This window comes from Pseudorca crassidens, chromosome 3 (genome assembly GCF_039906515.1).
Source record: "Pseudorca crassidens isolate mPseCra1 chromosome 3, mPseCra1.hap1, whole genome shotgun sequence".
Lineage (NCBI taxonomy): Eukaryota > Metazoa > Chordata > Mammalia > Artiodactyla > Delphinidae > Pseudorca > Pseudorca crassidens.
In genome coordinates, this window is record NC_090298.1 from 55,134,840 (window position 1) to 55,160,261 (window position 25,422).

The 25,422-nt window shown below is 41.7% G+C and overlaps 1 long non-coding RNA gene across 1 annotated transcript in view; it reads right to left on the minus strand.

The window, feature by feature from the left end:
* Positions 1 to 25,422, minus strand: part of LOC137220711 (uncharacterized) — a 583,372-nt gene that overhangs the window by 243,340 nt on the left and 314,610 nt on the right. The window contains exon 4 of the long non-coding RNA XR_010941755.1: positions 18,198 to 18,329. This is a non-coding gene — a long non-coding RNA (uncharacterized lncRNA). The remainder of the gene's footprint in view (positions 1 to 18,197; positions 18,330 to 25,422) is intronic.

Sequence of the window (25,422 nt, forward strand, 5' to 3'; positions counted from 1 at the left end):
GTAATCTTATGGCTCTATCTGCCTCACCTCTGCTTCCCTTTTTTGCATTTTCAACCAGGCGAGTAAACAGTCTCCTGAGAGACCTCTTCCTTTGACTTCTCTTCTCACATTCTTATTTCCTGGATCCCACATCAGACCCAACACAGCACTCTAGTAATCCCATAAATCCTGACATTTCATCTTGGTCTGGCTCCTTCTATTGTCTTCCTCTCCTTCCTCCCACTTGAAGAGATGCTAACAGAGCAGTGATTTTTAGGCTTTCCTGTGAAAAAGAATCACCTAAGGAATTTCTGACTCAGTAGCTCATGGGTGGGACCCTAAGATCTACCATTCCCAGCATGGACCTGGAAAGGTGGTCCTAGGACCACTTTAAGTAAAACAGTAAGTAGACTATCTGAGTGCTTTATGTCACCCTTCACCTTAACTGGGCCCTCTGAATGCTAGAGATAGTCTTCCTCCTAATTACTCAAAACGACCATTCACCAGACATCATAACTGGAATCTGGGCAGACGATTGGAAAGACGAATGGAAAGATAATTGTAAGTATGTATACTATCTCAGTCCCTTTAAACATTACCATTATTTTTTATTGTGGTTAAATATACACAACATAAATTTTATACTTTTAACCATTTTTAAGTGTACAAGTCAGTGGCATTAAGTACATTCACATTTTTGTGTAACTATCACCACTATCCATTTCCAGAATATTTTCATCATCCTGAACTGAAACTCTATTATTTTTTTGATCCATTAACTGGTTTTGGTCACGTTCATAAATTTTTTAGCATGGTACCTAATGCATGTTAACTGTCAGCATAACATCAGGGAACATGGGGTTTCATTTTAGCTTTTGAGTTTCTCTTTTGAGCAGTTCTATTTGTAGGAATTAATGTTTTATTGTTTTGACTCTTTCTTTTAGAAGTCTTCTAAAGAACAAAGAGAAAAACTGCTTTTTTAAAAAAAGAATGAAACAAATTGTATCTTGAATTTTTGTAAGTTTAAGATACATTATGGGATGTTAGCAATTTTATTTTTCCCATATCTTAAAATATTTTGCTATTCATCATCTTAGGCATTATTTGATATTACTCATCAATTATTCTCAACTATGCTAAAACACACTAAAATAATGTGAAATGGAAAAATAATGGAATTGCCTAAAAGGTTGATGCAATAATGAAATAAACTATCACTATTACATCACCCTTCAGTTTTCCTGTTGTCTTGCCCCAAGTATTGCAGCATCTTTCAAGGATTAAGACAGGGGATACCATCTTTGTTGTTTTTTAAAAATCTTTCAGTCAACACAGCTGAGAATTTATAATTTTTATTTTCTACCCATAATGGAAAAAATAAGGAAATTTATAGAAGTTGTTTCACAATCATTAAACAAATCAGAAGATTAATGCAAAGAGACTTCATGTAAGTAAAATCTCAGACTATGAGTCTTCAGGTGACGATCTCCTAGTTGAATTTTCTCAAACTCTCGAATCATTGAGTGGCTACTATATTTCTAAAGACAAAAAGGAAATGCAGTGTACTCAATGAGCTAGTCGCTCAGTAAGAACTTCATCATGTGATGTTTTGCTGAAAAACGAACTACCATATTCTTTCATCTTTATGATACTGTACACCAAAATTTTGCTTGATACGGGTCATAAGTGGACAAGGCAGATACATATAAAAGGGTGGATGAAAGAAAACAGACAATGTAAATGTCAAAAATTCTACTGATCACTCTAATTCATGTTTATAAATCTGAAATGTTTTGCATTTATGGAACAAAGATGGCTGTCCTCTCAAAATTATGAGCCATCAAAGTTTTCAAAAGTGGTATATTTTGATGACGCTAATGGCAAGAAGATAAAATCAGAAGAAATGGTAAGCTAAAAGTTTTAGAGATGTATTTGAAATCTGGAATCAGATTTACACGACGAATATGTTCCAGAATCATACATGACAATTGATGGCCAGTTAATAGTGTTCAAAGGAAGTTGCCCATTTTTGGTATATGTACCTTCCAAACCAGGAAAACATGGAATAAAAAACCGGGATTTACTATGTTGAAATTTTTATTAAAATTTCTAATAAAGTTGTTTTTCACTCTATCTCTGATTTTACTTCTGTAAATTACTCATAAAATGACTTAAAAATATAAAAGCATAAAAAGGATTCTTTGGAGGCAAATGGTAAATATTGACAAATATTCCTGGTATACCAAGGATTAAGCAAGCACTCAGTAAACTTTGTTGTTACTGTCACTATCATCATCATCACAGTCTACAGAGTCTTAGATTTATCCTGAGAAAGAAACCACATCCCATGATCCATGAAACAATAAGAAGGACTCATGAGCACCAGCAGGTTTGAGGTATCTTGTTGCCACATCCAGCACAGAAGGGTGCCTAGAGTGCGCTCCCACTGTGGTACACAAAAGGCCTGATGTGGCCATTCGCAAGGTGAGCCCTCTTCCTGGAGTGTGTGTGAGACACAGCGCAAAGCCTGCCAAGAGGCATCACTCTCCCTGACCGCCACCCGCTTCCGCTGATTCACAGAGAATTGAGCCGCCACCAAAAGACCTGGTAATGTACCTTCCATGACTTTTAAGAGCTCAATCCTTTAAAATAAAAAGAAAAACTTGTATCCCAAGTTCTTTTGATCAAAGGTTGTGACTTTCAATGAAGAAGAAGGCTATGAGAAGTGACCATCTGGCTGGAGGAGGGAGTACCCATAGGAAAAATTCACACCACTGATTCCAAAAAAGGACACCACGAGGGTCACAGAAAGGAAAACAGAAATGGAGGAATTTTTTTTAGTAACTCTGAAATGAAAAACATAAGAAAGTGGTTAAGGAAGAATACTTGGAGATTCAAATCTCTCTCTCTCTCTGTGTGTGTGTGTGTGTGTGTGTGTGTGTGTATGTGTGTGTGTGTGTGTATGTATGTTTCTATCTTATCTATCTATCTACCTATCTAAATAGATCTATGTAATTTTTTTAAATTAGTAAATGTGACCTCCTGGGTTTATCCAGTACAAGGAAGAACTTTCCAGTCACAGAGGGATCCTTCAGTGGGGAAAAAGTGATCAGAAGACTGTGGTTGGTCCCCAGGTAGACATATAGTCAAGTAGTGGCCAAAAGACCACCCAGAAAAACCATTCCTGAGCTGGGAAAACTGGATTCCCTCTAAGGTCCCTTCCATCTGAACTGAGGATAACACAATGGTTAAGAGAATGTGGGTCCTGGAATCAGAATGTCTGGGTTCAAATTCCAGCCCAGGCTTTACTGAGAGACACTATTTAACCTGACTAAACCTAACTTGCATTATCTGTGGGCAAGTGGGGCCCAATGATGACAGTGGTACCCACCTGGGCACGATATGTTCTGTTTGCCCCTGTGCAAGGGTGCCCCTTGCACCCCTCACTAGCCCCCTTTCTGCCCAGGAGACCGGCCTGGATGAAATTCCTCAACAGACTCCTTGTTGGGTGCAACAGCCTCCTGCCCCAGCAGGAGACTGCAGGGAGGGAGAAGGATGAGGGTGGGGCAGTGATGCCATTGGCTCTCTCCTTCTCTCTATCCTATCTGACTGGCTGTGTCCTTCAAGTGAAGGTCCCTGTGCTTTCCAGGCAGCCCTATCTACATAACTCTTTCCTTCTAGATTCTGGGAATTCCTCCCCTCCCTCAACCCTCCAGGCTCAGAGGTGACTAGCCCAAAGATACTGCACTCTCTCTTGTGGATCCCTATACCTGCTTTCCCTATAGACTGCAAATAGTCTACTTATTAAACCCTCTTCCAATGATCTTAATGGGAAGTTGCATCTGTGCTTTGCTGGGACCCTGACTACTTTAAAGGTTGTTGAGAGGGTTAATGTGCCTGACACTTAGCAAACAATCATCACAATGATATTTGTATCCTCCTTTCTCTTGTCTCCCACTCCTCTTTTCACCCAGGATTAACCCTTCTACACAGTTCCCCTTCCGATTCTTTAACAGAGGAGTCAGAAAACTTCTTCTGCAAAGGCCCGGAGAGTTAATGTTTTAGGCTTCGTGGGCTACACAGCCTGTCACCATGGCTCAACTCTGCCCTTGTAGAACAGAGCAGCCGCAGGCAATATGCAAACAATAAGCGTGGCTATGTTCCCATAACATTTTATTTATGAACACTGATATTTGCATTTCGTATAATTTTCATGGGTCAGGAAATGTTCTCCTTTTGATTATTTTTCAACCATTTGAAAATGTAAAAACCCATCTTCAGCTCTCAAGTTATACAAAAACAGGCAACAGGAAGTCTTTGGACTATAGGCCATAGTTTGCCAACCCCTGATTTAACAGAGTTCTAAGATTTAACATTTACACCTCAGCAGAGAGCTTTTATGCTCCAAATCATTATTCTACTTTTTTTTTCTACTTTCCTGTTTTTTTAATTTAAGAATTTGATTCTTTGAAGCCAAAGCTTGCTGACTCTTTACCATGATCTTTGTTAACTGACTTCCAAAATCCTGTTCCATAGCCCATTCAGACCCCTCCCCTCCCTAGTACCTTCTGGGGACAATGTCCTTGAAGCTGTTCCCATACCAGAAACCCATCCCACCACTGTTTCATCTATGAAAAAACACATCCAGGACCAGCCCAGTGTGATTCACTCCATGGAAATAACAACGTGGTATATCTGGTCATAGCCTGTGTACTGGCAATGTTGAGAAGATTAAGTCAGTCTTTGCAGGATTCCACCTGATTATGTCCTGGTACCCATTCAGGACATTTACTGATATCTGATGATTTACTGGTCTGATGACAATTCTCTCCTCCCTCCCTTTCTCCAAAGGCCAATCTGATCAGTTGGTGCAAAAGTGCTAGTAGATGCTAAGCTGCTAACCCACTCCAACAGACATACCATGACTTATACAGACACAGATATTCTTGAATTTCATCAAGTCTTTAAAATAATTCCTTACCTAAGCAGTGGTTTGCAACCCTGGCTACACATTAGAATCACCTGGAAAGCATTTTAAAATGCTGATGTGCAGATCCCACCCTACAATGACTACAAGGTTATCTGCAGTTTTACAAAGGTTCCCAGCAAATTCTAGGGCAAAGTGAGGCTTGAGAATTATGGACTTAGAGGATGGCCAAGGGAGAGATTTTCAGGCAGCTGAAGGAGGTCACAATGCACCCATTCAAATCATGAATGCTTTATTTTTCTTACTCTGCCATGCAGAGTTGCAGAAAAGAAGGCAATTGGAAGCTACAGTAATCAAGACAGTATGGTACTGGCACAAAAACAGAAATATAGATCAATGGAACAGGATAGAAAGCCCAGAGATAAACCCACGCACATATGGTCACCTTATCTTATATAAAGGAGGCAAGAATATAGAATGGAGAAAAGACAGCCTCTTCAATAAGTGGTGCTGGGAAAACTGGACAGCTACATGGAAAAGAATGAAATTAGAACACTCCCTAACACCATACACAAAAATAAACTCAAAATGGATTAAAGACCTAAATGTAAGGTCAGACACTATCAAACTCTTAGAGGAAAACACAGGCAGACACTCTATGACATAAATCACAGCAAGATCCTTTTTGACCCACCTCCTAGAGAAATGGAAATAAAAGGAAAAATAAACAAATGGGACCTAATGAAACTTCAAAGCTTTTGCACAGCAAAGATCATAAACAAGACCAAAAGACAACCCTCAGAATGGGAGAAAATATTGCAAATGAAGCAACTGAAAAAGGACTAATCTCCAAAATTTACAAGCAGCTCATGCAGCTCAATATCAAAAAAACAAGCAACCCAATCCAAAAATGGGCAGAAGACCTAAATAGACATTTCTCCAAAGAAGATATACAGATTGCCAACAAACACATGAAAGAATGCTCAACATCACTAATCATTAGAGAAATGCAAATCAAAACTACAATGAGATATCATCTCACACCAGTCAGAATGGCCATCATCAAAAAATCTACACACAATAAATGCTGGAGAGGGTGTGGAGAAAAGGGAACCCTCTTGCACTGTTGGTGCAAATGTAAATTGATACAGCCACTATGGAGAACAGTATGAAGGTTCCTTATAAAACTAAAAATAGGACTACCATATGACCCAGCAATCCCACTACTGGGCATATACCCTGAGAAAACCATAATTCAAAAAGAGTCATGTACCATAATGTTCATTGCACCTCTATTTACAATAGCCAGGACATGGAACCAACCTAAGTGTCCATCAACAGATGAATGGATAAAGAAGATGTGGCACATACATACAATGGAATATTACTCAGCCATAAAAAGAAACGAAATTCAGTTATTTTTAGTGAGGTGGATGGACCTAGTGTCTATCATACAGAGCGAAGTAAGTCAGAAAGAGAAAAACAAATACTGTATGCTAACACATATATATGGAATCTAAAAAAAAAACAGGTCATGAAGAACCTAGGGGTAAGATGGGAATAAAGATGCAGACCTACTAGAGAATGGACTTGAGGACATGGGGAGGGAGAAGGGTAAGCTGGGACAAAGTGAGAGAGTGGCATGGACACATATACACTACCAAATGTAAAACAAATTGCTAGTGGGAAGCAGCCACATAGCACAGGGAGATCAGCTCGGTGCTTTGTGACCACCTAGAGGGGTGGGATAGGGAGGGTGGGAGGGAGGGAGATGCAAGAGGGAGGAGATATGGGGATATATGTGTATGTATAGCTGATTCACTTTGTTATAAAGCAGAAACTAACACACCATTGTAAAGCAATTATACTCCAGTAAAGATGTTAAAAAAAAAAAAAAAAGAAGGCATTTGGGAGGGTGGGATAGAAATAAAAATTATTGTGCACCTAGCTTGTGTTTTGATTTTATTTGTAACTTTTCATCCATTTATTCATTCATCCAACAATATTTATTAAGCTAATTTGTGCCAGGCACTCTGCTAAACACTGCATATACAAGACGAGTAATATAGGCATGATCTCTGCCATCATGGAGCTTACATTCTCATGGGTGGAAAGTGTACAAGGAATTGAACTAATTACGACACAATTATCATTTAATGACAAATATGGTAAGTCGTACGAAGTCAGAATACATCTTCCGTGGGGATCTGACTTACTTGAGGGAGATCGGGAAATCTGGCTGAGCCTTGAAGCATGAGTAAGAACTTCTGAGATAAAAAGTGGGGATGGCAGAGGGAACTACATGAGCAAACGCCCTGTGGTAAGTGGGTAGGAGCTTAGAGCTTTTGAAGAACTGAAGGCAGCGTGGGTGAAATTCAGAGAGCAAAAGAAGAATGGTGGGGTACATGACAGCCAGGGCAGGCAAGGCCTTGGAGGCCTTATTAAGACACTGTAAGTTACCTCATTTGTACCTCACTAATGTCTGCATTTTATAGACTCAGAGCGCCAGCAACATGCTCAGGGTTCCATCACTGGAAAGAGGTGAGGCCAGCACTTAAACACACTTCTCTTTAATTCCAAGCCTGTGTTCTTTCTGCTGCCCCATCTGTCTCCCTCTGCAGTTCCCTCCACCTTCTGCAATGAGATGATTCACTACAAACAGAAATTATAAATCAAGTCTGTGTTTCTATATAGAATCTCTCCATATAGAAATGCAGTATCTGTGCTTATATACAGATACATAGATAGGAAGGAACAAAATAAGGATTAACTTTAGGGAAACTGACCTTCACTCTATGGAGGAAAAGAGTGGCCTGCACCTCCTAGCCAGTCTGCTGCAGAATTCAAAAAGTTTCCTATCATTGGACCACAATATAAGTTAATCAGACAAAGTCATTCATTGATTCATTTATCAGTATTTACTGAGCACTTACGTACCAAGTACTAGAGACACAGATGAAAATACAGAATCTGAACACGAGTGGAGCTTACAGTCTTTTCTAGAAGAGAGGAGAGAAGCAATGTATTTAGCCAAATTCAAATCAGAAATGCCTAAAGTTTAACAGGAGATAAGGGAGGAGAGTGGTAATATTTTATACTTACTACTTATTTCTACCAGGATTATCTCTTTCTATCTGACTCCTTCACCCCAAAGTTTTCCAAATATGATCACCCCAAAAATTAAGGTCAATAAAAATTGCTATTATTTGGTAAATAGGGAAGACCACATTGTGAATAAAATTTAAGCAGTGGGCAAGGACATTCGGGGGCATGATCAAAAAATTGTACAAATTTGGGAAAATTGTACAAATCTTCCCCAAAACGTCTGATCCAGTTCCAAAATCAGCAATGTACATGAGATTGCTCCAATCCTCTTCCACATGGTTTGAGGAAGTATGAGCTGAGTCCTAGACATGATGCTAGAGATATGAAATGGACAAATAAAAAACTTCATTAAAATCCTAAAATAAAATAGAAAAATCTGCAGCAGATGGTATGGATTATAGACAGTTAAATGCCTGACAAAGGCAGTAATGATTTTTTTTATCAGCAACAAGGATTTGGGAGAAAGATGGAAAGATTGAATTATAGAAAATACGGTATTGATTTTTGAAAATGGAAGTAAGATTGATCCTAGCCAGTACCTCAGGTAAACTTCTTCGATCCCTATTAAAATGTTCAGTTTGAATCTAAAAATCAAGGAGGCAACTCAGCACACTTTCCTGAGACCCAGAGGGAGATGATGGGGAAGGAAAAGCGTCCATCTTCCCATTCTTCTTCAGGAGGCGGTCAACAACTGCTCAGAGCAGTGCCACCCCATGACCTTGGGGGACCAATACACCTGCCCACAGTCAAGAGAGGTGACTAAGTGGGGAAGGCCTGCTAAGTCCCACACACCAGTCTGCTGCACATCAAAAGCACACTGTGTGTGTGTGTACATATATGCACATGCGTACACACGCATGTATACATCACCAGTTATCCTCCTTCCTCTCTTTTTTTTTTTTTTTTTTGTGGTACATGGGCCTCTCACTGTTGTGGCCTCTCCCGTTGCGGAGCACAGGCTCCGGATGCACAGGCTCAGCGGCCATGGCTCACGGGCCCAGCCGCTCTGCGGCACGTGGGATCTTCCCGGACCGGGACATGAACCCGTGTCCCCTGCATCGGCAGGCGGACTCTCAACCACTGCGCCACCAGGGAAGCCCATCCTCCTTTCTCTCTTAAGAGTGACTTTTTCTGCCCTATCATCAGCTAGAACTTGGCAAAGGAGAACAAGAAACTCGGACCATCACAGCACATCAAAGGTCTCTCCCAATATATTCCCCAAACTAAGATGCATAAGAACATCTTCCTCATCCTCTTTGGAGACCATTAAGTCAGAGCTGAGCCTAAGAACAGGCTTCTCTTTCTCCCTTCCAAGAACACCTCAGAGGGCATCACTCCTTACATTTCCTGCAGTCACCCTTCCCTTGAGTAAAATGTTAAAAACGGCAATAGACTATAAGAACCTTGCTTTCAAGGACAAAAAATCCTTACCATATAATACTTGGTGCCAGCCCTGCCCACACCAAATTTATTCTCATTAGTATATATTGACTCTCACTTTCTCATCTTCCAACATTATGAACCTTAATTTGATTGGCCATTCAGCCCAGTTTCCTAGATTTGAGCATATGTAGCTGTCTGTTCATCATGTCCATTGTGATAAGTGTCCTTGGTAGGCTGTCAGCTGCTTCTGATGTGTAAATCTGTGGTCTAGACTCACTCAAAGTGTGGTTCCAGGATAAACAAAATCAGCAGAATTACTAGAGAAATGCAAATCAAAACTACACCTCACACCAGTCAGAATGGCCATCATTAAAATGTCTACAAATAACAAATGCTAGAGAGGGTGTGGAGAAAAGGGAACCCTCCTACACTGCTGGTGCAGCTACCATGGAAACGTAAGTTGGTGCAGCCACTATGGAAAACAGTACGAAGTTTCCTCAGAAAACTAAAAATAGAGCTACCATATAATTCAGCAATTCCACTCCTGGGCATATACCCAGACAAAACTATAGTTCAAAAAGATACATGCACCCCTATGGTCATAGCAGCACTATTCACAATAGCCAAGACATGGAAACAACCTAAATGTCCATCGACAGATGAATGGATAAAGAAGATGTGGCACATATATACAATGGAATACTACTCAGCCATAAAGAAGAATGAAATGATGCCATTTGCAGCGACGTGGATGGACTTAGAGATTATCATACTAAGTGAAAGAGAAAGGCAAATGCCATATGATACCACTTATATGTGGAATCTAAAATATGGCACAAATGAACATATCTATGAAGCAGAAACAGACTCACAGACTTAGAGAACAGGCTTGTGGTTGCCAAGGGGGTGGGAGAGGGAAGGACTGGGAGTTTAGGGTTAGCAGATGCAAACTATAATATATAGAATGGATAAACAGCAAGGTCCTACTGTATAGCACAGGAAACTATATTTAATATCCTGTGATAAACCATAGTGGAAAATAATATAAAAAACAATGTGTGTATATATATATATATAACTGAATCACTTTGCTGTACAGCAGAAATTAACAGAACATTGTAAATCAACAATATTCCAATTAAAAAAAAAAGAAAGGAAATAAAATACAAATATAAGAATGAAAAAAAAGATCAGCAGAACTCCAGGCCTCACCCCAGATCTCCCAAGTCAAAGTCTGCATTTTAACACTACCCCCTGGGTGATCCTTATGCACACGAAAGGTTAAAAATCACTCCTGAGAAGTAGGAGTTCTCTGTCTAAACTGCAAGGCACTTATCATACTCCTGAATACAGGTTGGGAGTAAATCATGAAACGTTAACTGAGTCACTAGAATGGGATTTTATAGAGATAGAGGGGGAAAATATAAGAAATGGTGGTTGTTATACTATTTACATCTAGACTCCAAAATTTATGTCCCTTATATGAAGCACTTAGAGAACTCAGTAACTCTGTATATTTAAGTGGTGTAAGTGCTACAGAAGTTCAAAGAAAGGACAGCTTGATGTGGGATTTCCAGGTAGGGGAGAATACAGTGGAGACAGCAGGACTTGAACTAAGGATCAGTGGATAAGATCTCTAAAATATGACTACTAGGAAAATCTTCTAAATCCAAAACAGATGGATTGAGTTGTCAGATAGTGGTTACCAACCATGTGAACTTTAATAAATCACTTCTTATCTCCAAGCATTAATAAACCAGGAAGGTGATACAGCATAGTGGAAACAAGATTTGGTGTCAGAAGGACTCGCCTCCAATTCTAGCCAGACTATGTCACCCTGGAACAGTTACCTTACCTTGCTAAGCCTAAGCATCCTACCTAAAAATGAGAGTAATACTTGAGAATTCAATTATAAGAAAAGGTATACAAAGTTCCCAGGTCAACATCTGTCGCATAACAGGTGGTCAACCAACATTACTTTACCTTTTCTCCTCCCTTCCTTCTAGCAAAGAGTTGAGCCAGCATAAACGTGAACTAAATCTAGATCTGAGTTGGTAAGGACAATACAGATGAGGAAAGTCCTGAAGACCTCAAGCTTGGTGTGGCAAGAAGGATCATTGTGCAAAGGTGAAAACAGTATTTTAGGAATACCAGCCTAGCAGTGTGTCCAGAGTGGACTAGAGAGGCAGGTGATGGTGGTGGTGAATTGGCAAGTTCACTGAAACGCATAAAGGACTTTGTACCAGCTTTCACAGCACATCTGTGCTGACCGTTTGTCTCTGCTCTCAGATCCCCTCTACACTTGGCTGCTCTAACCTGCATACTCGAGGACTGGATTTCTTGCCAACTGGCTTCCAGGTAGGATCAGCCAATGGGAGGCTAGAAAGCTTGAGTAGGAGGAGGAAAGAACCTGTTTATTCTTTCCTCTCCCTGCACGAGGTGGCATCTTAGAGAGCTTATTTCTCCTGAGAGTCTCCAACTCCAACAGGCAATCCTGGCCTCTGTGCTCCCAGCTCCCACCAGGCAGCCTCTGCAGAGCTCCCAAACACCTCCACCCTCCGTGGTCTCTCTGGTCTGGCGGGGGGACAAGCTTCCAGCCATTGCCAACCTCTGGGTTGCTGTACCCTCTCCTCTTTGGCGTCTCATTTTTATCATCACCTAGGTAACAATACTATAATATAACAGAACTATAATACGGCTTCCTGTACTATATTATTCGTTCTATTGAAAGATTAAAAGTGGTTTATATTTCCCTACTAGACCTTATCTGACAGAGCATCTATATCAAAATACATCTCAGATTATGGTTGTATGATGATGTGGGTTTCTAAATCTTGGAAAATATACAAATGAAAGCTACATAATGATTGATCTTCCATTGAAGAGTAGGAGAGAAATTGGGGTCAGAACTCTCCAACCAAAACATATCATGAAGCCATTAACACAGGATAATTATTAATCTGGGAATGTAATTGTACCTATGAGCATGTCATATTTAATTTAGCATTCCCATGGGTGATCTGGAAAGCGGAATAACAAATGCAGAAATTAATTCCACAGATCTAATTGGGAGATGTTGCAAACACCCTAATGACGGTGAAATGATCAAAAAGAAAAAAAACCTGAGTTACAGAAATATGGGCAGGATATGGTGATAAAACTCATCAAAATGCACAGCTGAATCAAAAGAGCAAAATGAGATACTGCCTGAAAAATCTACATTGGTATAGTTAAGAGAAAGCAATCAAAAACACGGATATTCCATGAGTAGGAAAGAAAGTAAAAACAAATCAATCTGAGAAGACGGAGGAGTGACAGTGCAAACTTGGATATCATTTTGAAATACGATGGAGGAAAAAGAGCCTAGTTAAGTTGAGCTCTAACCATAGACACCCTGTGGGTTTTTTTTTTAACAATAACAACAACAACAACAACAAAAATGATGTTCTCTCTCCCTCCAACTTCCACTCACTCCCCACAATTTACACACTATTGATTAGGCCATACTCACTATGCCTTACTCAATTTTGCATAGCTCAATAACAAAAATGAGAAAAATATTAAGAATTGCAAGAACTCTGGGAAATAAAATCTGAAAGATCATCAGCAGGACGACACGAACGATAAAGGAAGCAGAAAGAGACAGACTGGCTGAACAATCCTATTGCTAGCACAGACCCAAAGATAATCGTCATATTGTGTGGGACAAACAAATTCCAATTAGAGAATAGATCTCAGTGTTGACCTAATTATTGAACGTCCAGCTCTCATTTTTATGGGATGAATCCAGGCAAGTAAAATAAATTCTTGGAGACAAAACTGCTCTTTCTAATAAGGACAATGACTTCCTCTTTCTCCATGAAACCCCAGGTGGTCAAAACACAAAAGCCCCATACATTATTTTTTGTTCAGTTTGAACCTTAAATCCTTCTATAAGGATAATATTGACTTCAAGGGGTCCAGACAGTGTATTTCCTATGTGGTCAAGAAGGGTTTTCTTTTAGGGAAACAGGAGTTCAAAATAAGGACAAGAACTCTTAACTCTGCAAGGATACAACCAACACAATGTAGCAGCCACCAATAAGACTGCTTGCTTCCAAGTAAAGTATTAGGTGAAAGAAGAATAAAGGATTAAAGCCAAACACTCACAGCTCCGTGTTAAGCTGGGCTGTTATAATCTAAGTATTCATGAGAAACCATTTTAGAATTTAGAAGGGGGTGGGAGAGAAGTAACTAGAGTCAACTGTAATACAGAGAGGGTCTGTCACATGATCTAATTACAGAAATGAAAGCAACCCAGGAATTATGTGGTCTATTCAAGCCTGCAGGGAGGACGAACAAAGAATATAATTATCCATCAAGCCTGTTGATGAAACAATTACTATTTAAAGCAGATATAGATTTAAAATTAATTTGCTTCTGCATTCTGAGGATTGGGGGACAGAGATAAACAGTGTTTGAAGTTTAATTATCCGTGTGTAAGATGAAGGGGCTCATTTCAATTTGGTTAGCACTGCAAAGCATTTTGGATGGCGTGAAAGGAAGGACCCGACTCGGCTGAAAAGTCCCAGCACTGCTAAAACCTGTGATTAAAGCGAGTGAGGAGGCTGGTTCAGCCTCATCCCCACAGGATGTGGTAGTATCACAGGAGAGATGGTGCAATTGCAAATTAATATTCAAATGAGCACTAGTTTGAAGTTTACCTGGAGGGGGTAACACACTATCTCTAAAAGAGCAGAAGAGGGCCAGCCAAAGAGTTCCAGACTCCAGAGCCGTGAGATCTGGGGAGTGGAGACCTTCACGCATGTATGAGCAAAGAGGACATCTACCTGCCAGCTACTCTGAATGGACTGATTCTTATCAGAGGCCATGTGTGCAGTGTCCCAGGGCCGAATGGCAGGGCTGAGGGGAGGGCAGGGTGAAAGGGTGAACTGGAGCTGGAGTGCAAGATAAAAAACAGAGACTAGAAAATTCAAAAGTTAAAGAATGACTGTGGATATGCATGGAATTGTGTCTGTGTTCAGACATCAAAACTCCCGGGGACAGAATTTCTAGACGTCAGACCCAACTCACTAGCCGCCATGGGGGAGGTGTGCTCAGTGACCCGGCCGTGCTCAAAGGGCCTGGAGCAGAGCCGGCTACGTGACGTGGTGGTTAAGAGGATGGGCTTGAGAACGGGCCAGCTTGAGTGTAAAGGCCAGCTCTTCCACTTTTCAATTTTATGACCTTCTCAAAGCGTTTGACTCCCCAAGTCCCCTCCATCTCATTGATGACATGACTTTCCTCCTTTCCTCATTGCGTGGCTGTAAGTATTAAATATGGTTATGAGGGAAAACCTCAGTGTCCTCTCCCTACTTCAACTTCCAAGGGTTCCCCATAGTTTTTTGGGTAAAGAATCTCCTCACCGTGGACTGCAAGGCCCGGCAACGGAGGGACCCCGTCACCTCAGCCACCTTCCCTTTCCCCTCCCCACCACTCTCTCCACTCCGGCCATGCAAGCCTCCTTTAAGTTCTCTGCTTTCTCTCCTGCCTCAAGGCCTACCCGTTTACTTTTGTCTCTGCCTTGGAACACTTTCCCTTCCCCCCTCCTTTAACCAGTTAACCGTTATCTATTCATTCTGCAGATCTCAACTCACAGTATCTTGGGTGGTAGTCAGCAGCACAGGCTCTGAGGACTACGTGTCAGGTTCAAAATCCCAACTCCACCACTTACTATCTGTGTGACTTTTGCCCATCTAAGAGTCATTCCTACAAAATGGGCATGAACACCAGCACCTACCTCATACCATTGTGGTAAGGGGCACAGGAATTAATACACATGACAGACAGTCTCAGCACACAGCCTGGTCTACGGGGAGCACCGGAAAACTGCTCTTGTCGTATTCCCCAAAGCCCTCCCTTCCATGTCACTTGTCAAGGTAGCAATTTTATGTTTGTGTGATTATTTCAATATGCCCATCTCTTCACTAGAATGGAAGCTCCATAAGGGCAGGAACTTTCCAGTGTTTAGTCCACAGTATAGATTCAGTTCCTAGCAGAACAGACACCCAAACATTTGCTTGAGGAATAAATGAATGGAAATGCTGAGCACAGTGCCTGGCACCTAGCGGGACCTCGATAAATACTAGCTTTTCAGTAGCAACCCACTGATAACGCCAACTGATAATTGAAAAAAACTAATAATCACTTTGCCCAGAGGTTCTCAACTGGGAGTCATTTTGCCCCCCAGGGAAGACTGGCAATGCCTGGACCGGGCGGGGAGAGAAGCATGCGGGTGCTACTGGGATCTAGTGTGAAGAGGCCAGGGAGGCTGCTATACGTCCTACAATGCACAGGGCAGCTTTCGCATGACAGAGAGTCATCCAGCACAAAAACGGCAACAGGACTAAGGTTGAGAAACCCTGAATTATGCCTTGTCATTTTTCACCGATTGCTTAATTCACCCGTTGAGTTATAGCAGGCAAATCCAGCTTAAGGGAATCCTTCTTGCCTTTCATTCTGTCCATTTCTATAGGTATAAAGCCATCTTTGCCTCCCCCTCGGTCCCCAGACTCTCTTGGCCTAACGGAGCAGTCTCATTTCTTCTCACCCCTGTGCCCGGTGAGAGCCTGAAATTTGGGCACGTGGGTGCGGCTGAAGAAAAACACACACTCCAAGACGTCTCCCAGTTTGTTCCCTCTTTTGCCTCATACACATATTCCTATTTTCAGCAGAGCTTTCAGTAGAAGCCAAATGTGAGTACCACCACTCGGCTTTTAGGACAGAGCTCTGTTTCGAATGTCATGCTTCAAGAAAGTTCGTGTAGCCAAAAAGTAGGGCAGGGGCCAACATGTTTGATCTCTCGTATCTAATACAGAGGTCACTCTAAGATACAAGAGAATTTGCTCCAACCATAAGCCCTGGGCTCAAAATTATCAAATATAAATTCACAGGGATGAATTATAGGATCTGAGAAAAAGTAGGATAATGGAACAAAGTTGTTCTGAAGTGGCAATCCCGGTAATATAAAATGCACCAATACACACACATGCTAGAGGTTAATACAAATTTTAAAACTCAACATTTAGTCGACCGCATAAAATGACATGTTGACAATGGTTAAAAGTATGTCAAACAGAAATTACAAGTGTTGGCAAGGGTGTGGAGAAATTGCACACTGTTGGCTGGAAGGCGTAATGGTTCAGCCACGGTGGAAACCAGTTTGGCTGTCTGTTCCTCAAAAACTTAAACAAAGAGTCACCCTATATCCCAGCAATTATATTAATACCAGTATAAACTAGGCATAGAACCAAAAGAATTGAAAACAGAGGAACAAGAACATGGATGTATATATTCACAGCAGCACTATTCACAACCCCAAAATGTTGAAGTAACCCAAATATCCACCAACAGATAAATGGATAAATAAATGGTGGTATATCCTTACAATGGAATATTATTCAGCCACACACAGGAAAAAGTACTGATACTTGCTACAGCATGGATGAACCTACAAAAAATCGTATGCAAAATAAAGTCACATAGTATATGATTCTGTTTATATACAATTCTAGAATAGGTAAGTCCATATAGACAGAATGTGGATTAGTTGTTTCTAGGCACTGGAGAAAAGGGGAAATGCAGAGAAATGCAGGAAAACTGCTAATGGGTAAGAGGTTTTATCTATTAATACAGAATATCAGCTCCTTTAAATTAAGGCGGAAACGTTTTGGAACTAGACGGACGTGATTACACAACACTGTGAATGTTCTAAATGCCACTGAATTGTTCACTTTAAAAATGGTTGATTTTATGTTATGTAAATTTCATCTCAATAAATTCTCTTTTAAAGCATGCTAAAATCGCACAAACTTGACAGACACTGAAAATGAGAACACCTCAAAATGGAAATAGATGCAGTAGCCTGGGGGACTGTATGTAATCTATTTTTGCAGTCTTGATATCACTTTGTTTTTTTCAAAGTAATACGTATTGGCTATAAAAACTTTAGAAAATATATAAAAGTACCACAAAGAATATATAAGGCTCTATGGATAATATTTCCAGTTTTTCAAAATATATATTCTTTAATGTCAATGTCAAATTAACTTTGCAATTAAAAATAAACCAAGACCCTGTGCATTAAGTAATATAAACCTACACAGTTGAACATTTATTTCTGCCAGAGCTTTTATTATAAGCTTGTTTCTTTCTGTGGGTGGAGGCTGGGCTGGGGGACCGAGGGTTGCCAGGGAAGCAGGTAAGTCTGTGACATTTTGGCTAGGGCCTCTCTTCTATCCTTCCATCCATCTCAGACCAGTGTGTCTGGCCCTTACCAGGCTGGCAAATTCTGGTCTCTGTGGGACAGAAAGCTTCCTTCTCCACATCTGAGCCACTGACCCTCCAAGAAAGAGACTGGTATTTCTACTCCTTTTCCTGCAGAGCCTCCTTCCTGCCCACAGCAAGAGGTCTCCATAACTTATTGTACTAGTAAGCTCTGAGAATAGGGAGATGGGGGCTTAGTATCCTTGACTTCATGAAAAAGATCGTTACCTCCAAAATATTTGCAAATGACGGTGAACCGTATGTCTCACTTTCCATCCTACTAAACCTTTTGAGCATAAACATGAATAAAATGAGAAAGAAACAAAAAGAGAAGCAGAAGTTTGGAGCTTGGCTCAGCATAAAGTGGATATGTTACCAGTGAATTAACAATAATCAAAGGTCCATGTAATAACCACACTGCAGTGGTAACTGTCTCCATGAAAAGACACCACCCCAATTCACAGACCCAGAGGTTTTGGTTTTGAATGTTCACTCTTACCTTCATCTATCAGTGGCCTCTCTCTCAATCCAATTTTATCATCAAAGCTTCAGATCCAACATCCGCCCTCTTCTTGCAACACTTGTTCCTCCTGTTCTTACTGCAAAACTGCCCTTCCCGAGTCACTTCCTCCTGACGAAAAAGACCAGATGTCAAAGGTGTGCAAGTATCCTCAAGAGATTTCCTCCCCACAGAAACTGACAGGACCGAAAGAGCACTAGTTTACCAAAACATGGTAAAGGAAATAAAAATAGATAATTGCCAGAAATATCAACATTGACAAAAAAGGGCAGAGAATTTTCCAAGTATGGAGTTGCCTCTCTGGCATGGGAAGTCTATCCCACAGCTGATGGAAGGTCCTGATTCTTCTCCGTTTCCCCCAGGGAACTTAGCATTAATGGTTTTCCCAAAAACAGCTGCTTGAGGAAACATCACCACAAGCAGAGAGAAGAAGCCTAGCCAACTGGCCTTGTCTCTGCTCCTTGCTGTGCATGAGGCAGAGACATACAGAACCTACAGCAATAACACAGAGTAACATACATCGACAGAAATAAAGGAGAGACTAGTCAAACGCTCGGTGTCCTCTGTTCTGTCTTGTCATGATGCACAAACATGAGAACTCATAGATGCTTAAGAAAGAAGTGAATTATGCTCATCAGATACCAGCAAAACACTTCACATGTCTGTACATTGTATGGTTTCTATCTCAACCCAAAACCCACCCTGATCAGGAATTTGGAAGCACTTGCCTAGAATGGGGCCTGATTTTCCTCTGGGCTGTACAGAACTGCCTACGGGATCTAAGTGAAGACTCTGCAGAGACAGAGTTTCAGGTATCCAAAAAGGTACACTTCCATATAAACCAAAGTGGCCACCAGATGTGAGGCACTCATGCCCCAAGCTATGAGAAAGTGGAAAAGTCTAAATGCCCCCATGAGCCATTTGGGTATCATTGAGTTTCTCCTGGGACACTCTGTACTGCCTGTAAATATGACCAAATCCAATTCTAGGTAGCTTCTGGAACAAGGCAAGTGGTCAGGATTTATTCAGGCCAACATCTGGAAACATGCATGTTCCAGTTAACTCTGTGAAAAAGCGAAGCCATATCCTGGAACTGTCCCCACCCACCCCCACCCCCGCCCCTCCTCTACCAGCCTAAAAACCTCCACGGTACAATATGTCTCTAAGATGCCTTAAGATAGCATCACAAAATTGGACAATAGCTGGCAGGAATCATCTCCCAGACTTGCCAGACTTGGTATTTTTTAGGGTAGAAAGCATCTAATGGCCACGAGTACTTCATTTAGTGTTTTTCTAATGCATTGCAAGAAGTTCACTCTCTAGCACTGAACTCTGCCGAGGAACCCATCTCAACCTCCCATCCCACCTCTAGAGAATTTTCATCCAAATATCTTATTAAGCTTGTCCCAAATGCTCAGTATTTGCAGAGTACTTTGCAATAATTTAGTAGCCTTCTCTCAAGACACACCTAGAGAAAGGAGATTTCCCACACACTATCACCATTTACTTTGCAGAGGGAGACCCTGGAGTCTCTAGGGAGGTTTACAGCTAGTGGCCAAGATCTTTTTGGAGTCACAAAGAAGGGGCAGCTGATTCCACTGGGAAGGGGACCAGTGACTGCAAGGTCTTCCCTTTTGGCTGGTGATAGTTTGTTTCCCATTGAAGTTACTCCTTGGAAGCCTTCTTAGACAAAGGTCTATCTTGAAGTATTTTAAGGTGTTGTTTATCGGGAAGAAGTAACATATTAATTAGCTAATACTGTAATATTGGTTCATATGTTAGTATTGATAAATTTTCATGTATCTGGACAACGTGGTTATCACCCACGTGAGAACAGGTCCTACAATGATGAGACCTAGGACAGGTAAGTTTGGAAAAGGAAGCTAAAAAGGAAGAGGAGAATTATCCACAGTAGGAGGTGGTCTAGGACCAGAATACAGGAAACAGTAGGAGGGGGTAGCGATGCGGGCGGGAGAGAGGAAATGAGGGCACTAGACACTTGGCTGGTTTGAGATGCAGCAGGAGGAGCAGAGGAAATGAAAACCAGATTTTGCTGAATTGACAAATCTGCCTGAGCCAGCGCTGCGCTTACCAGCACACAGGGAGGAGACCCCAGGGAAGGGGGATGTGACTGGTCTTTGATACCCTGCCCTCATTGGCACCACTGCTAAGGGAACAATAAGCTCTCAGAGAGCTGTGAGATCGGGTGGAGTGTCAGGAACAGAGCAGGAGCAGGGGAAAGAGGTGGGAAAGGATCAGAAGTTCTCCAGGCTGGGAAGAGTGGAGTGGGTCAGAGGCCCTGGAATTTCCCATTGGGTGACCATGCCCGGGTCCATCTCCTGGGAAGGTGGGCATGCCGGAACAGTTCACGCCACGGCCAGGCATCTGGGAGTGCCTCCCGAGCCCATCTGGGATCTCTGATCTCCTAGCAAAGAGTGTGTGAGGAAGGACCACACCACACGCCTATCCTGATTCTGGTGTGGAAATGTGCTCATCAGCTCCATGATCCTCTTCCCTTTTCTCATCCTCTCCCCCCATATCTCCTGCATGCTCCCTCTAGGACTGCCAAGACAAAATTGTTAAGAGATGCGGTTTACTTCTTTGATAAAATGTAATTATTGAGTGGTACTGATTGATAAATCTTACCTAAAAAATTAAAAAGAAATTTAAGTTGCCTGTGGATCCCCTCTACATACAAACACTCTTCACATTTTAGCTTCACAACCTTCTGTGGTCTTACCCTCACTTCCTGGGATTCCCAACCCTTGATGCTGGTCTCTGGCTGCTTTCAGTTCTATCAGGATTCACCCCAAGGGACAGGCCTCACGTTCCTGGCCTTTTCTGACAATTCTTCCTGATAATCTTTCTTACCATCAAAATGTACCTGACCTACCTTCCATTCCCTGAGAGCTTCCATTCCCTGAGAGCTATTCTGATATACTAACCTATGCCAAGAGAAAACACATGCCTTATGGTTTTTTGAGAAATTCAAATGAGAGAAATTAATATATGCAGGTAAAGTATTAACATTTTGTTATTATAAGTACATTAGTCCTTATAGGTAACAAACTGACAATTCAGGAGGGACTGAGAGAAATCTCATCTAAACCAGTGGCTCTGTTTAGGGGAATTTCAGGCATCAGGCATGCTGGCCTGGGGGAGGGGAAGACAGGGAGAGGCTGCAGCTTTGACTCTGACATTTTATAAGCCGGCTGCCCACTCCTCATGTGCTCGCTGCCCATCCTATGGCCAGTTCACGTTTTGCTTCATTCAGTTGAATCTAGGGAAAAAAATCAAACCTTAGATTGATCTATAGTTAATAATATTAAGTGTTTGAGGGACACAAGAGCATCAATGTACAGTTAGTTCCCAATTATGGAAAACAGATGCCTTAGGGCCAAATATCTTTTAAATCTTCTGCAGGTGGCAAGGAACCATTAGGGACTCACTCCCCTAGACAGGGCCAGAATTGCTTCCATTCAGGGGAGTCTGTCAATTTCCAGCTCTGTGATATGGGACAAGATATTCAGCCTCTTTGAGCCTTAGGTGCTTCATCTATAAAATGGGGATAAATCCACCTATCTCACCAGGTTGTAAGGATTCAATGTAACAGTTATGTAGTATCTGCAAAGCACATAACGCAAGGCTTGTCATACAGGAAACAAGTGAAAAGAGTAGCAGGCATAGCAGCTACTCCCAGGCATTTTAAGAGCGGAAATATTCAGCCTTCAAAAGGTCCTCAAAGGTAGCTGTATGATCTACAGATTAGCCAAAAGACTTGGAAACCAGTTGGGTTTGGGAGTTTCACATTGCCCTTTGAGACAGTTGGCAAACCCATGAAGTGTCTCAACCTCAAGGACAGGAATTTCTGCCCTAGAGATAGACATGACCTGTCTAACCAGAGATAGAGCAGAGGGCCTGGCCAAGCCCTGCAAGACTTCTCCCTCCCACCAAGCCAAGGGTATACCCACTCCCTCTCCTTTTCCTGACCTCACCCTTTTCCACCCACCTACTCCCCACCCCCCTCCCGGCCTAATCTCAACTCCAGGAGTGCTCTTTGCTTTTAAAATGCCTTGCCCAGCTTAATCAGTAACCAGCTGCCCTCCACTGCCAGTTAGTAGCCTGCCCTGACATGAGTTCCTTCTCCTTCCAGCCAGCAGATGTGACTTTTTTAGGAAGATTCAATTCCCAGCCTGCGCCCTTTCTGCTAATGACAGCCTCCCTCTCTCTCTCTGAAGGTTACCTGTCGCCAGCCAGCATTCTTGCTCATGAATGCAAAGTAAAGTGTGTGCTTGCCCTGACCTTGGAAAAGCACATCATTCTATATACGAGTTCTAAAAAAGAACATTTGACATTTGCTGTCTTATTTGTGTCAGGACTGAGAAAAGTCCCGCGTGGCAGGATACTCTCTTAGGTTCAGGGATGTGGTTTGTGAATGGCACTTGTCAACTAAACCTTGCAATGATACTCAGCAGGCATGATGTGGAGAAAATGTTAATGAAATCTTGCCTAACTGCCGGAACACATTTGAATAGAATCAAAGTCATATGTGAGATTTTTTTCTCTTATACTAAGTCTTTCCTGCATATATTAACCTTTTGCCAGTTTTTTTAAAAAGCACAAAACTAGGATGATTCAATCATTCTTCAAACATGTATTGAGTACCCATTATGTATCAGACCCTGTACTGCGCACTGGGACAAAAAATTAAATGAGGCATAGATTATTTTAGGCAAATTATTATTCAAGATTTTATGCTGAGAACCCAACTTCTTGGTTTGCTAAAAACAAAGCAAAAAGACAACATGCATTTCTGGACCTTCGAGTCATTTGGAAATAGGCAAAGGGAAAGGCAGGGCTCTTAGAAAGAGCAAATAGACTGCAAGCAACCAGAATGGATGAGATGATCTCGGACAGATTGGGATGATCTTTCAGAAGGAGAGTATCCTGACTTGCTGTTGTTTATGAAATAGTCTTTCAAGCAAGAAGGGCCTGCAATGGCCACGCTAGGCTTGCCCTCCTTGACCAGTCTCTGCCCTGCAGCCTGATGCCACTGAGAGTGAAATCCAGTTGAGCCCTGCTTTCCTGATGGTGGTGCAAGGCACCATCTAGCAGAAGCTTCCTGATGCAGAACTTCTAGAGAATTCAAGGACTCACTCTGTCATCATCATCAGAAGTGCATGTTTCCACTGCTGAGTCAGAAGAACTAAATTGGAGCAGGACCAGAAACAAATGATGAGTCAAATGAAAGCTGTAGCTGCAGAGCAAATGCCCCTGGTGCTAAGATTGCTGGGGCATGGTGTGGGGTACCTCTACAAATCCCTAGGGCCCATTCATTCATGCCACAAGTGGTTATGGAACATCTCCCATGCTTCTAGAGCTGTCCTAGGTGCTGGGGACAGAGCAGTGAACCAGACAGACAAGGCCCCATCCTCATGAAGCTTATATTGTAGTGGAGAAAGACAATACAAGAATAGTTTATAAGGCTGAAGAACAAAAATTAAAAGATGAGCTAAAGAGTGACTTATGGAAGGTACTTATATTGGTCCAGATTTTATTGCAGACAACAGAATCCACTCTTGCTAATTTAAACAGAAAGGGATTCTATACAGGGAATTTAGTGATTATAAAACTGTTAAAAGGGCTGGAAGAGTAGGCTCTAGACTGACCTCTCAAGAACAGTCCTCAGCCTCTGCATAATCTGTCATAAGAAACTGCTGTATTAGGAAGGTGCTATATCCCTACTGACTGCAGAACTATTCCAGGCCCCAATGCAATTAAAACAGCTGCTGCAGAGCCACAGAATCAGAAAGCCGCCCTTTGTTGCTACACATCGTAGCCAAAGCTACAACTGCTTGCTCCAGAGTCACACCACGGCCACCACAGTCCATGCCAACAAAATGACGCTTGGTCCCCTCAAAATGGAGACCCTGTGAACCACAAAATTGGTGCCTTGCACTTTGTTCCTGGAAACAAAATCATTTCTAGGATCCAAGCTCCAAGAAAGTTTGGGAAATGTGAATTTCAGTTCTGCAGTCTCAGCATAGGAAAAGAGAGTCTGAATGGATGTTAAACTACCCAATCCATAGTAACTATCACACCATTTTGGAAGGATATTCAAGGAATGCCTCTGGGGGAGGTGGCATTTAAGCTAAGACCATGTAAAGAACTGAGGAAGAAACTTTCCAGGCATAGGGAAAAAAAAAAAAAAAAAACAAGGGTAACAACTCCAGGAATAGTGATTGAGGGCAATAAAGAACCTGGAGGCGTTAGGAGAAGCAGGGCTTAGGAGATCATAGTAAGGACTTGGATTTTATTCAGAGTACTGGAAAACCACAGAGAGTTTTATGAAGGGGATCAGCATACCCTGATTTGTATTTTTAAAAGAAAATTCTGAAAGAATGAAATAATGCCATTTGCAGCAACATGGATGGACCTAGAGATCATCATACTAAATGAAGTAAGTCAGACAGAGAAAGACAAATACTATATGATATCACTTATATGTGGAATCTAAAATATGACACAAATGAACTTATCTACGAAACCGAAACAGACTCACAGACACAGGGAACAGACTTGTGGTTGCCAAGGGGGCGGCGTAGGGGATGGGGAGGGATGGATTGGGAATCTGGGATTAGCAGATGCAAACTATTATATATGGAATGGATAAACAACAAGGTCCTACCATATAGCACAGGGAGCTATATTCGATAACCTGTGATAAATCATAATGGAAAAGAATATGAAAAAGAAGACATATATGTATAACTGAATCACTCTGCTGTACACCAGAAACTAACACAACATTGTAAATGAACTATACTCCAATTAAATATATATATATTTTTAAAGGGGGAATTCCCTGGCAGTCCAGTGGTTAGGACACTGCACTTTCATTGCAGAGGGCCCAAGTTCGATCCCTGGTCAGGAACTAAGATCCCACAGCTGTGCCGCACTGCCAAAAAAATACAAAAGGAAGGAAGGAAGGAAGGGAGGAAGGGAGGGAGGGAGGAAAGGAAGGAAAGGAAAGGAAAGGAAAGGAAGGAAAGGAAAGGAAGGAAAGGAAAGAAAAAGAAATATGGGCTCAAGGTGGAAAATGGATTGTAGATAAGCAAGAATTGAGCCAAGGAAACAAGACAGAACATTCTTGAGGATTAGAGATGATGGCGGTTGGGGTGAGGACATTGACCACAGAGATGAA